General features: G+C 45.1%; 1 long non-coding RNA gene across 3 annotated transcripts in view; it reads left to right on the plus strand.

The window, feature by feature from the left end:
* The window catches only part of LOC103551543 (uncharacterized), an 18,112-nt gene continuing 5,417 nt past the window's right edge, over positions 1 to 12,695 (plus strand). Inside the window, exons 1-3 of one of the 3 annotated variants that reach the window (XR_545022.2) lie at positions 1 to 310; positions 1,732 to 1,908; positions 2,990 to 4,451. This is a non-coding gene — a long non-coding RNA (uncharacterized lncRNA). Of the gene's footprint in view, positions 311 to 1,731; positions 1,909 to 2,989; positions 4,452 to 5,049; positions 7,241 to 12,695 lie in introns of those variants that run through there. The other 2 variants (XR_011543365.1, XR_011543368.1) reach the window with 2 other exon arrangements.

Genomic DNA, 12,695 nt, shown 5'->3' on the forward strand with positions numbered 1-12,695 from the left:
AGTTCTGGAGGCTGGCAGTCTGAGATCAGGATGCCAGCGTTGTGGAATTCTGGCGAGGATCCTCTGCCTGGTTCTCAAACCCTCTCCACTTATAAGGGCTCTGATCCCAACCTGAGGGCTCCGCCCTCATGACCTAGTCGAGCCCTAATCACCTTCCAAAGGCCCCACCTCCAGATACCATCCCCCTGGGGAGTAGAGTTTCAACACATGAAATTTGGGAGGACACAAACATTCAGTCCACGACAACGAGACGAGTCAGGAGAGGAGGAGTGAGGACTGAGGGAGCTTGCAGGAGCATTCTAATCCACAGGTATGTTCTATTTCTTTTTTTTAAATTGAGATATAATCGACATATAACATTATATTTGTTTCAATTGTACAACATAATGATTCTATATATGTATATGTAGCAAAATGATCGCCACAATATGTGTATTTCTTGATTTTTGTGCTGGTTTCATAGGTATGCTTGCTTTGTGAAAATTCAACAAGCCATAAATTTACACTTTGTGTCCTTTTCTATATATACGTTACATTTTGATAAAAATTTACTCGAACAAAAGAGAAGGGAAGGGGAAAAGAGGAAGGAGGTGGGAAACAGAAAAAGAGAGAGCAAGGGAGGGAGGGAGAGAAGACACCACATCCCCCACTAAGGAAACGGGGCTGACAATCGGTCCCACCAGGTCTCCAGGCGCCCGGAGCATGATTTCCCAGCATCGGCTGCAGTAAAGCGCACTCATGCAGGATTTGGTGGGGGACAGATGGCGAGAGAAAGGTGCCAGGATCTCTCCTGCCAGCCCCCTTCTCCTGAGGGCTTGGATGTCACTCAGCCTAGCTTGTAACTCTGTGCCCACTCTCCCTGGGTGGGTGGAGACTTGAATGCCAGCCTCCGGATAAAGAATGGGGATTAATTTGATCCCCCACCTGGGTACCTGTGAGTGGGCAGAACTCGGGAATGAGCAGGTGGAACGTGCGCGTGAGCCGCAGACATATGACTGACCTCCACCTTGATCCAGCCCTTCTTACCCAAGCTGGGGCAGAGGGAGGAGTGTGCTGGTCAGGAAGGGGTCGCCTAGATTGCAGCTGCCCAGGCGAGGTCCCCTGACCCCTGCCTGGCTCTGGCCTGCCTGCTACTGTAGGGCCAGGACACCACTGAGGGCATTGCAGGCTTAGCCAAGGGCAGCCAAGCTTCCTGAGCAGGATGCCAAACCCCACGGGGGCTCCATAGTGAATGCTGCAGCCTGTTCTTTGTTTGCGTCAATCTGGGACAAATGTCCCCTGAGATGGGCTAACCTCCTGAGTCCATGATGGTCTGGAGCAGACACAGCTGAAGGAGGAGGCAGGAGGCCTGGACTCTGGTTCTTTCACCAGCTTTACGGCCTGGGGCCCATACAACACTGCCCTTGCCTCAGTCCCTCTTTGGGACATAAAGGCCTAGCGTCCTGTGCTGCCCAATATGGTAGCCACTGGCTATTTAAATCTGGATTCAAATTAGTTAAAATGGAATACAATTAAGAACTCAGTTCTTCAGTTGTGCTAGCCCATATGTTAAGTGCTCGGTAGCCACACGTGGCTAGTGGCTACTGTATTGGATGGTGCAGATGTAGAACGTTTCCATAGAAAGTTCTATCGGACCATGCTGGGCTAGACCAGTCTGTGGTTTCATGACCTTTTTTTATTAGTGAGTAGAACTCTTTCTTCCCACCAAAGCTTACCCAAAGCCCCGTGTAGTCAACAGATAAAATAAGGAAGAGGCGCCCTGAGCTCCTGACGTTCTTCACATCCCACTTGGCCCCCAGATTCCTCCACGGGGCCCCTTCCGTGGAAGACCTTCCAGCGCCAGTGCTTGCCAACTATCTATAAAGCTGTGTGGGATGAAGACGTGGTTCGAGACAACAGTAGCCCCAGGTAATCGGCACTTATTATTGTCTTCCAGACTTTGTTTTCAGGACATCACCTACTCTATCTCACTTAATCCTCACACTAACCCTATGAAAAGGTATTACCCCATCTCTAGGTACAGATAAGGCACAGAGAGGTTGAGTAACTTGCCCCAGGGCACACAGTTGAGGAATTCAAACCCCAGGTGATTCTGATTCCAAAGGCCACTTCATAGCACTGTTTTAAGCTACTTCCCAGGCCTAGGAGAGGTGGCCAGCAAGCCCCTAAGATCACCACTCCATAATGGGGGTCTCCATCACCACTGCACGGGGAATGTGTTTGTGCAGAACGCCTTAGTTCTTCTCTGGGGCAGCTAGTGTGCTGGGGGAGGGGGCTCAGGAGAGAAGCCAGAGCTGAATGGACAGGGAATCTGTCCAGCTGGACCAGAACTGACGGCCTGGACAGGTGGGGGGTAGTGCAGACTAGTGCCTTGTCTCTGAAAGGAAGGAGAATGTGAAAGTCGCTCTTAAAGAACACCACGCAGCAGGTGAGATGGTCCTGGCTACTTGGAGGACCCCGACTGGCTTAAGACATCCCATGGAGTCCAGGCCTGGTCTATTCACTCCCCTGCCCCTGCCCCTGCCCCTGCCCCTGCCTTTCCTCCTCCCCTCCTCCCTGCCGTGGGTTTCTCCCCTTTGGCTTTTATTTACCCTAAGGTCATTGTTCATCCAGGTGTGCTCATTTCTTCTAGTCTATACAGCCTGCAAGTGAATACACTCCACATGGAGTTTTACTAGCTCTGGTTGGCCCAGGATGCACCAGGCTTTGCCAATTTCACCCAAGGAAGAACCAACTATTAAAGCAGGCTGGGGAAATCACCAGGGGTTTGTAGGGATGGTAATCCTAAAAAATCACCATCCTTGAAACGTCATTTGGATCCCTGAGTTCAGTTTCCAGTGGATGTAGGATGACCACCATTCTGAGAAGTTTCCAGGATGTGGGAATTTCAGTGCTAAAATGAGAAGTTCCTGGCAAACCAGGATGAGTTGGTCACCCTAATTAGCGGCTACTCTCCAGGAAACTCATCTTCACTTTCTAAATGCTGCAGGCGCCATGGGCCTCAGCCGCTGAAGGCGCTTTGAGAACTGTCGAGCGGAGGAAGATGATGGGAGCTTGGCTTGGCAGGCAGGCTGGACGTGCCAGAAACGCCCATGCCAACACCGCACACGAAAATGCCCGAGCACTTGGGAGCTTGGAACTTCTCAATAAATAATGCACAGTTGCTGAGACAGGAGGAAAAGGGTGGGATTGCCAGCCACCGAGCAGGAGGGGCTGGCTTGAGAATGGGAGGCCCAGTGCTGTCTGAGGACAGAACCCTTGCTGTGCTCCTGTTCTGAGAGGCTTCAGGAAATACCCACTGACCTCAGGTAGAAAAGGAACGAAGAGAAAGCTCTCAGGTAGGCTGTGTGTCCCCACTTGAGTGGAAGACGTTTCATCTCTCCCCCACTCTCTCTCTCCTCTGGAAGGGAATCTGCTCCGGGTTTTGACTAGAAGAAACATAAGCTAGCATAGCATTCATCTAAATAGCCAGAGGAGAACAGAGTGTGAGGTGGGGGCGGCGGGGGAGGGCTGTCTGGGACGCTAATCCCTACTGGGTGCCATGCATAGCAGTTCACAGAAAGCCCTGTCTTGCATCCTGTCAGGTCATTTTCATGGCAACCCTGTGACATAGGCAGGTTGAGTATTAGCATCAGCCCGTTTTAAGGGTGAGTAAACTGAGGCTCAGAAGCTTGCATAGCTAAGTGATGGAACCCCCACCCAGTGACGTGGTCCATGTGCGGTCTTAGGCTTGGCCTCCTCAAACCAAGACCCAATCCCCCATTACTCCCTCAAGCTGAATATCCCTTTGTGGGGCCCTTACACCTACTAGACAGGGACCAACTCCTGTGTGCCATGCGAAAGCCCTCTGTGTTCTAGCAGCAGTGGGCTTTGCCCACCACAATATTCTCCATTGCACCCTCAGTCACGAAACTACTGGTCACTGTGGATAAATAATCTGTGCTACGTCCAGACAGAGGAATATTATTCAGCACTGGAAAGAAATGAGCTATCAAGCCATGAAATGACATGGCATACTGCTAAGTGAAAGAACACGACCTGAAAAGGCAAAATTACGGAGACAGTAGAAAGATCAGTGGTTGCCGGGGGTTTAGGGCACAGACTGAGGGAGGGATGAAGAGCTGGAACATGTGGGGTTTTCAGGGCAGTGATACAATTCTGTACGGTACTGCAACGGTAGATACGTGTCATTATGCATTTGTCAAAACCTATAGAACGTACCGCACTCAGAGGAGCCCTAATGTAAACTGCGGACTCTGGGGGATAGTGATGAGCCAATGTAGGTTCACACTTGTAACAAACGTACCACCTGGTGGGGGATGTCGATAGTGGGGGAGGCTGTGCACGTGTGGGAATTGGGGGTGTATGGGAACTCTCTATATTTCCTGCTCAGTTTTGCTGTGAACCTAAAACTGCTCTAAAAAATAAAGTTTATTAATTAAAAAAACAAACAACTACTGGTTATCCGCTGAGCACTGAGCACACCAAGCTGCTTCCTGTTTCCCAGGCTTCGCCCTTGACATCCATCCCCGCTTGTCGGCCTGGCAATCTCCTCTCGTCTTTCAAAGCTTGCCTGGGTGTCACTTCCTCCCAAAAGCCTTCCCTGACTCTCCTTCGTGCTATTCCCGAACTTGGAAGATGTATTTATTATTTCACATATCACATTGCATTCTAATTTACTTCATAGCTATCGTCTCATCCACGCTCACCCTTGGGGCCTAGAATAATGCCCCACACACCAGCGTCTCCCAGTATCCCTCTATGGAATGCCCTACACCGTGCTGCCTCCCCCTAGACTCTTGGGAGATCCCCTGAAGCCTCTCTCTGCAGCCCCCCATCCCCGATTATTCACTGATTTACCTGTTACATCCTTACCAATTATCCAAATGGCTGATATTTATTTACCTGGGGGGGCTGTGTGTGTGTGTGGGGGGGTGGCTGTGTTGGGTGCTCTCTGGAATTCTAGACTGGCAACTCCTTGAGGGTTGTATATCAGCAAGGGTTTTAAAGTTGCAAAGAACAAAAACTAAACTTTTCTAACTTTGGCAGAAACCAGGATTTACTAGGAGAATTCTAAGTAAGACATACTTTCAGAGGAAGAACTGAAGAGCCACAGCGGGAACTGGGACATCTCCAAGGATCTTGGGATTTAGGGACAACTCAGGCCACCAGGTGACTCGGCTCCAGTCACCTTCCGACTCTGGGTATCGCGGCTCAACATTCAAATTTCTAGAGAGTCTGATTGGCCTAGCTTCCGTCTGGTGCCCACCACCACGATTGGGGTGATTGGGGCCTCTGAGAGCCTTCTAGAACCACATGGAGAGGGAGGGGCAGGAAAATATTATGTCCGCTAAGGTAGCGGCTATGTCTTGTACACCTCACACTGCCTGACGCAGCAGGCGCTCAAGTTTTGTAGAGAAAAAGAACGTACGAATGCATGAACCTGCCTCCAAGAGGTCACGTCATCTGCCCCATCCATGCCAGGCTTGTCCCAGGATTCTATTCTTCCAGAGACTGTGCACGGCCTTTCTCACGACCTGTCCCCCTGAGCAGGGGTAGGGTGTTGGACCCACTGGGTTAGCAGGGTCACGGGGCCTGGAGGGCAGGTCAGACGCAGATCCACCAACCACCAGGATATGAAGACCAAGTCTTAGATGCAAGATCAACCCAGAGGAGCAGTACGAATGTGTACTCCGCCAGATTCTGCGCTCTGAGATGCTCTCAGTAGTGGGTTTCCTGAGCACGAGTAGATCTATGATCGCTGACTTTGCCTGCAACCTTCCAGCAAGATGGCTCATGCAAGCTTGGAGGGCATGGGACCTCAGAAGTCACCTAGTGCCACCCCTTACTTTTTCAGAGCGGGGAACTGAGATCTGGGGAGGTGTGGTGTTTTGCTCAAGATCACAGCGTATTCACAACAGGTCTCTTTGACCACATGCTGTTCAGCGCTCTTTCTACTGTGCACTAGTGCCCTCTGTGCTGGCGGTGGGATGCTGGGGACCCTGACCTTGAGCTTTTCCTTAGTGATCTAGATGTTAACTGACTTATTCCCTCTGGGGGCCACTTTATTCCACTCCTGTTTGGGGGTCAGTTGGCTGCAGACCCAGTCTAGGATGGTTTTGGCTGGGACAACTGGGCTCTCCTCCACAATGTCTCTTGTGATCCAGCAGACCATCCTGGGTTTGTCCTCATGGTGGAGGAAGGGGTTAAGAGGGACAGCAGAAGCACTCGGGCCTCTGTTACATTCTAATGGCCAAAGCCAATCATAAGACCAGCTCAGATTCAAGAGGCAGGGAAATAGATCCTACCTCTTAATTGGAGGAGTCGTGTATATTTGCAAAACTCATTGCAAAGTATTATTCAAAATCACCAAAAAGTGGAAGCAACCCAAATGTCTACCATCTGACAAATGAATAGACAAAATGCAGTATTTCCATCCAGTGTAATATTATTGGCCACAAAAAGGAATGGAGCACAGATATATGCTACAACATGTATGAATCTTGAAAACATTATGGTAAATAAAACCAAGACACAAAAGATGACATATTGTACAATTCCACTTATATGTAAAGTCCAGAATCTATAGGGATCCGTAGGCAAAACCATAGGGACAGAAAGTAGATTAGTGGTTTCCAGGGCCTGGGGAGAGGTGAGGACGGGGTTTCTTTTTAGGGGTGATGAAAATGTTCCAAAATTAGTGGTGATGGGTGCATAAATCTGTGAATACGCTAGTAATCACCGAATTGAATAATTTAAAAGGTTGAAGTTTATGTTATATGAATTATATTTTAATAATGCTATTACTTAAAAAGTAAACAAGTGAAAAAAAAAGTTATTGCAAAATAAATCTACCAAAATAAGAAAACGTCTTTTTGGAAAGTGTAAATCAAGGCAATAAAATTTTGAAACTTCATCTCATATATAGAAATATCTTGATAATTTACCTAGAAGTGAAATTTAAGATTTTAAAGATATTTAATGGTTTTTGTTGTCCTCATGGAACAATAGTTGAAGTAACATATTGAGCTTTATTGCTGGCGCTCAAGAAAAATGATCCCGCTGAGAATTTACAAGCAAACACTGCTGATTTTGTATAGTGTTTTGCTAGTGTATCTGCGTGTTGCTAGTGAGAAAGTCTAAGTTCTGGCCAAACTTTAGAAGATTTTCTGCGTGTTTTAGTTTGATACTTAGGGGGTATATTAAATTTTCTGTGAATGATGCAATAAAAGATGTAACTCAATTAAATCACTTAAAATCTCTTCTTGAAAAAGCATTCTACTTACTATCACATCAAATAAACGTCAGAGAAAATTCGTGTATCTTACAGAGAACCTAAAAATGGAAAATTAGAAGAATATTTGCATCTCAATGGGTGAGCTCTGAGGCGCTAGAGCTGCAAAGGTAGTTTGACAATTGAATTGAGTCTTCAATATTATCTTTAATAGAAATTATAAAATAGGAGTGGTTGACATTTGGAAAAAGAAAACACTTAAACAGATTTGGGTTTAATAAATGATATTCCAGCCAAGATGTCAGGACTTTCTTTCGTTCTACAAGAAGCGTGTCGGCTATTGAAGCTGATAAAATAATAGAAGCGATTGGATGTATAAAACAGATAACAGGGAAAAGGAGCAGAAGGCATTAGAAAAACAAAGAAATATGATATGCCTTCTGAAACAACAAAGTGGCAATTCCTAGGTAAAAACTTCTAAATTGTCTAAGATGTTACGTGAGAACATATTTGCTGTTTTATGATAAAAATAAATAAATATAGTAAACTTTGATGTCTTTTATTTAATCCTGAAACTTGACCAATTGATATTTGCAAAGCTCCATTGATTTTAACTAAACCAAAAGTTATAGGGGCCAGCCCAGTTGCATAGTGGTTAAGTTTGCACTCTCTACCTTGGTAGCCTGGGGTTCACGGGTTCGGATCCCAGGCATGGACCTACACACCACTCATTAAGCCATGCTATGGCAGCGTCACACATGCAAGATAGTGGAAGAGTGGCATAGATGTTAGCTCAGCAACAATCTTCCTCAAGAAAAAAAGAGGAAGACTGGCAACAGGTGTTCGCTCAGGGCCAATCTTCCTCACCAAAAAAAAAAAAAGTTATAACATTTAAACACTTATATGACATTCTAATAAAGTATTTCCAAGACAGCTGATAAAGAGAGATTGGCTATATAAAACCCCTACTGTGATAAAGGCTAGAAAAATCCCAGATGTAGATGTTTTGGGTTAAGTAGAAGCTGAGAGAGATTCTAGCATTCAGAGCAAGGTTGTTGATGATAAAAGTGATTTTCTACTTACTGAGACTGTGTGTCAGTCAGTGCTATTGATTTAATGAGAAAGCCATTGGAAAACTTTGATGCAATTTGCAAGTCAGATCATGGCCCAGACAGGGGCGCCATTTAGCTAGTGACGGCTATGCTAAACTAAAGATCACTAACATTTTCTAAATGTCAAAAAGTGATTTGCAAATTACTAGAATAACGCGATAAATAATTTATATTACACTATACACCCCTTTGTTTTATGTATATATATATGAAATACCATTATGTATTTTAGGTTATTTCATGAATAAAAGAAAATATATTAATTTATTTCTATATTCCATATCAGTCACTGAATATTTTTAATATCATCCTGCCTGTGGAATAGCGAAGTCAGAATTATCATCAGTGCTGTTTTACTTTTATTTTTTCCCAACTTTTCATTGTGTAAATTTCAAACATATGGAAGAATAGAAAGAAGAGTGGAATGAACTCTCGTATACCCATCACCTAGGTCCAGCAATTGCTAACCTTTGCCCTATTGTCTTCCTCTGTACATGTGGTTTTTGAGCCATTTGAATGTGAGCTGCAGACATCATGACTCTCCCCTCCAACCACACAGCCGAAAAATTTCCTAAAAATAAGGAGATTCTCTCACGTAACCACATCATTACTGTGCCTAAGAAAACTCGCGATACTTTCCTCATGTTATCTAACGCAGTCCCTATTCAAATTTCTCTAAATGTATCGTTTTTTCAAAGTTGAAGCCAATCAACGTTGTTGTGTTTCTATAATCTCTTTTAGTCAGAGTGGTCCCTTCACCCTTTTTCTCCCATGACACTGAGTTTTTAAAGGAATTAGGCCAGTTATAGAATGCCCCGTGTTCTGGACTTGTCTCATGGTTTCCTCATGGTTTGGGTCAGCTTGTTCCTGCGTATTTCTTGTAGATTGGAAATTAGGCCTGAAGATTTGATTAAATCCTGGTGGAAAGTGGGTTGACGTACCTCATGGGCGACGTGCGCTTGATTCGCATCACACCAGGAGTCTCCTGATGTCATTCTGTGGCCCTGTCTGTGATGCTAAACTCACTTGATTAAGGGAGTGAGAGTGAGATCTCTCCACTGTAAACAGAGAATTTTGAGACAACCAAGGACAGTGGAATATGGACAAAATACTAGATAATATTAAGGAATTAATTTCATTAGGGGTGATAATGGCCTTGTGATTGTGTAAGAAAATGTCCTTATTTTTAAGAAGTATTTAGGAGCAGGTAAAAGGATGAGATGTTGGGAATATGTTTTAAAAGAACACAGCAATGATTTTTTAGAGGAAAAGAGGTAGATTAAGCAAGGGTGTCAAATAGTTGATAATCCTTGAAGCTGGGGGAGGAAAAAATAGTGGTTCTTGATACTGCTCTCTCTGCTTTTGATTATCCTTTAAAACTTTCATATTACGAAAGGAGAAAAAAAGAATGAATGAATGATTTGGAGATGATGAAGTCAAACACAGCTAAATCCTGAATATGTGCTGGTAACTGGTTGGAACGCAAATCCCATAGATGACTCATTGTCTACGGTCAGTGTCGAATGATTTTCTTGCCCTCACAGCACACCAAGCAAATGCCCACGCAGCCAACTTTATAAAACGGATCAGAATATTCTCACCACTCCTTTAAAGGGTAAAACATCCTTTTGCCAATCTTAACTTTCTAAAGTTCACTCACCCTTGTTTGCCCAAGTAAAAGTCACAAATAATTTTCCAAAATGGCTGAAGGAGGTAGGTTTTGTTGAGTAATGTCACATTTCCTTCGTGCGTATTTCCAGTCCTGCCTCAGGAGATAGATCTGGGAGCCGCACGGGGCTTTGGGTTCAAATATGCTTGGCAGAACCCCATCCTGGCCTTGGAAGGAAACCCAATCAATGAAAGCAATGATCCTCATGGGACCGCTTGTCAGGCCCTTCCAGGTTCCCCTGGGGGACAGCCTGCAACTCTCTTCAGAGACGGCCTTGGTGTCTCAGGGACCTCAACCTAGGAAGACGTTAAAATGAGGTCTAGGCAGCTCTACGGTAGGTGCTTCTGTCCCGCTTTACCATTTACAAAGGGATTTTCACGTGTTTCTCAGCAATTTACCCACCCACCCTGCAGGACGCGCAGCATCCCTCTTAAGCCTGTTTCATAGATAAGAACACGGAGGCCCTGAGAGGCTAAGAGACTTCTGGAGACCACACAGCTAACACAGGGTGCAGTTGGTCCTGAAGGGAAATCTTCCTTCAATCATCAATCTTGCCTCTACACGATGCTGGTTTTGTGCCCACCCTTGTGCACTGCATAAAGACCCAAAGGCCTAGGTACGGAACTGTTTGTCAAGAAGGTTGTCAATACAAGGGCAGTTTAAAGAAGTAAAAATTTTTACTACTGGGGCAGCCCCCATGGCTGAGTGGTTAAGTTCGTGCGCTCCGTTTCTGCAGCCCAGGGTTCACCAGTTTGGATCCTGGGCGTGGACCTAGCACTGCTCATCAAGCCATGCTGAGGCGACGTCCCACATGGCAGAACTAAAAGGATCTACAGCTAGAATATACAACTATGTACTGGGGGGGGGGGGGTTTGGGGAGAAGAAAAAAAAAATTCACCAGTAACCTGTCCAGATGATAATCTTTGTTTTATCGCCTGATTCTTCAGGAATGAGTCTATCTACGGGGCAGTTTTATTTGGGTCCTCCTACTTTCATTAAACATGAGAACAACAAATATTTATTGATACTCACTCTATGCCAAGACCGTGCTGGCGCTGGGAATTCTGAGATGCCTCCATCCCTGTCCTGCCCTCGAGGACTACGCATCCTGCTGGGGAGTCAGACAGATTAACTATAACTATATAGGACATGCTGAGGGCTGTATCAATGTACGGGCAAGCACCTCCCAGGTGAGTCAGCAAGCTCTCCTAAAAGAGGTGGTGTTTGAGCTGGGCCTTAAACAGTGAGTAGGGCTGCGACAGATTGAGAGGATGGAGAACTTTTTAAAGATTCAAGTTGCATGACATCCACCTCTGAACTCTCCATCTCACTCATGCCAGGGATCTGCCTTGGACTTATTATTTTTAGAGACCGTTCACTCACTGTCCCTGAATTCCTCCCACAGGCGCACACCCTGAAACTGTCTGCAAGGCCTTTCGGATGAGCCACGTTTTAGTTCAGCTAAACCACATCTGCTTCTAATCAGTCACGTTTCACGACTAATGGCCCCGAGCTCTAGCAAGCAGGGCCCACAATTGGTTGGCCACAGCAAAGGTCCCAGGCAAGCACACATTTGCTTTGCAACCAAACGCCTCCAGACTTGCTTACGTGTGGAGTGGACTATCACGGGTCCGCCTCTGCGATGATGGAAGGGAACCGCACCGAGGAATAGCAGCAAGTAGGACATGTGTATCTTGCAGAAGGTTATCTGCAAGACCAAGGAAATCATTCTTACATTTTAAGTCTCCCAAAATCCATTTTTTAGTCAGCACTTTCGCCTTAGAGAAATATTATAAATAATTGCTCCAGTTTTGAATCATTTTCAATCTCAGAAGGCATGTCTTAAGTGCTTCTTTGAAATTAGGAAATGGATTCTGAACTACAAAAAGTGGAATTGGCTCTAGACTTATTTGAAAAAAAATCAGTGTCAATGCAAAAAATGTAAGTACATGATTTCATCTGGAAATGAGCTAAAAGTTGAATGCAGGGAAGCTAGCTGTATCAACAAGGCTGATCTTACATGGGCCACAAACCTAAAAAATTGAAGTGCGGTGGTGAAGAGACCCAGAGAACCAAGAATGTTTCCAGAATCACTCCTAGGGTAATGTGCATGAAATAATTCATGTAGTCAACGACTCATCATTTCTGAAGTATTTTATTATATAAACACTTATTGCAGAAAAATTAGAAAATGCAAATAAGTGAAGGATGAAAAACAAATCCCCTGTATTGCCATGACCTACGGACAACGCTGTTAACCCTTTGGTGAATATCCTTTAGGGTTGTTTTCTGTCAACAGTAATATTAAATAAAATTTTTTTTCCCCACAAAAATCAGATCATACCTTACATACTATTTAGAAACCTGGCTTTCTTCATTTGGTATCTAGAAACCATCTTTCCATGCCAAGAAATCTTTTTGACTTCTACTTCAGTATTTTTAATGGTTGCAGACATTTCTTCTGGGTGCGTATCAAAATTTAACCATTCTGCTATCATTAGCATTAATTTCCAGTTCTCTGCTATTAGAAAAATGCTGCAATGAACTTCTTTTGCTAAGTCATTGCACAAATAGAAGGCCACTACTAAGTACTACAATCTGGACCATGTGTAGCATCTGGCATTCGAGAGGACATCTCCATGACGTTCCAAGGCCTCGCTGCTAGAGGGTGCCCCTCCCC

Source organism: Equus przewalskii, chromosome 1 (genome assembly GCF_037783145.1).
Source record: "Equus przewalskii isolate Varuska chromosome 1, EquPr2, whole genome shotgun sequence".
NCBI lineage: Eukaryota > Metazoa > Chordata > Mammalia > Perissodactyla > Equidae > Equus > Equus przewalskii.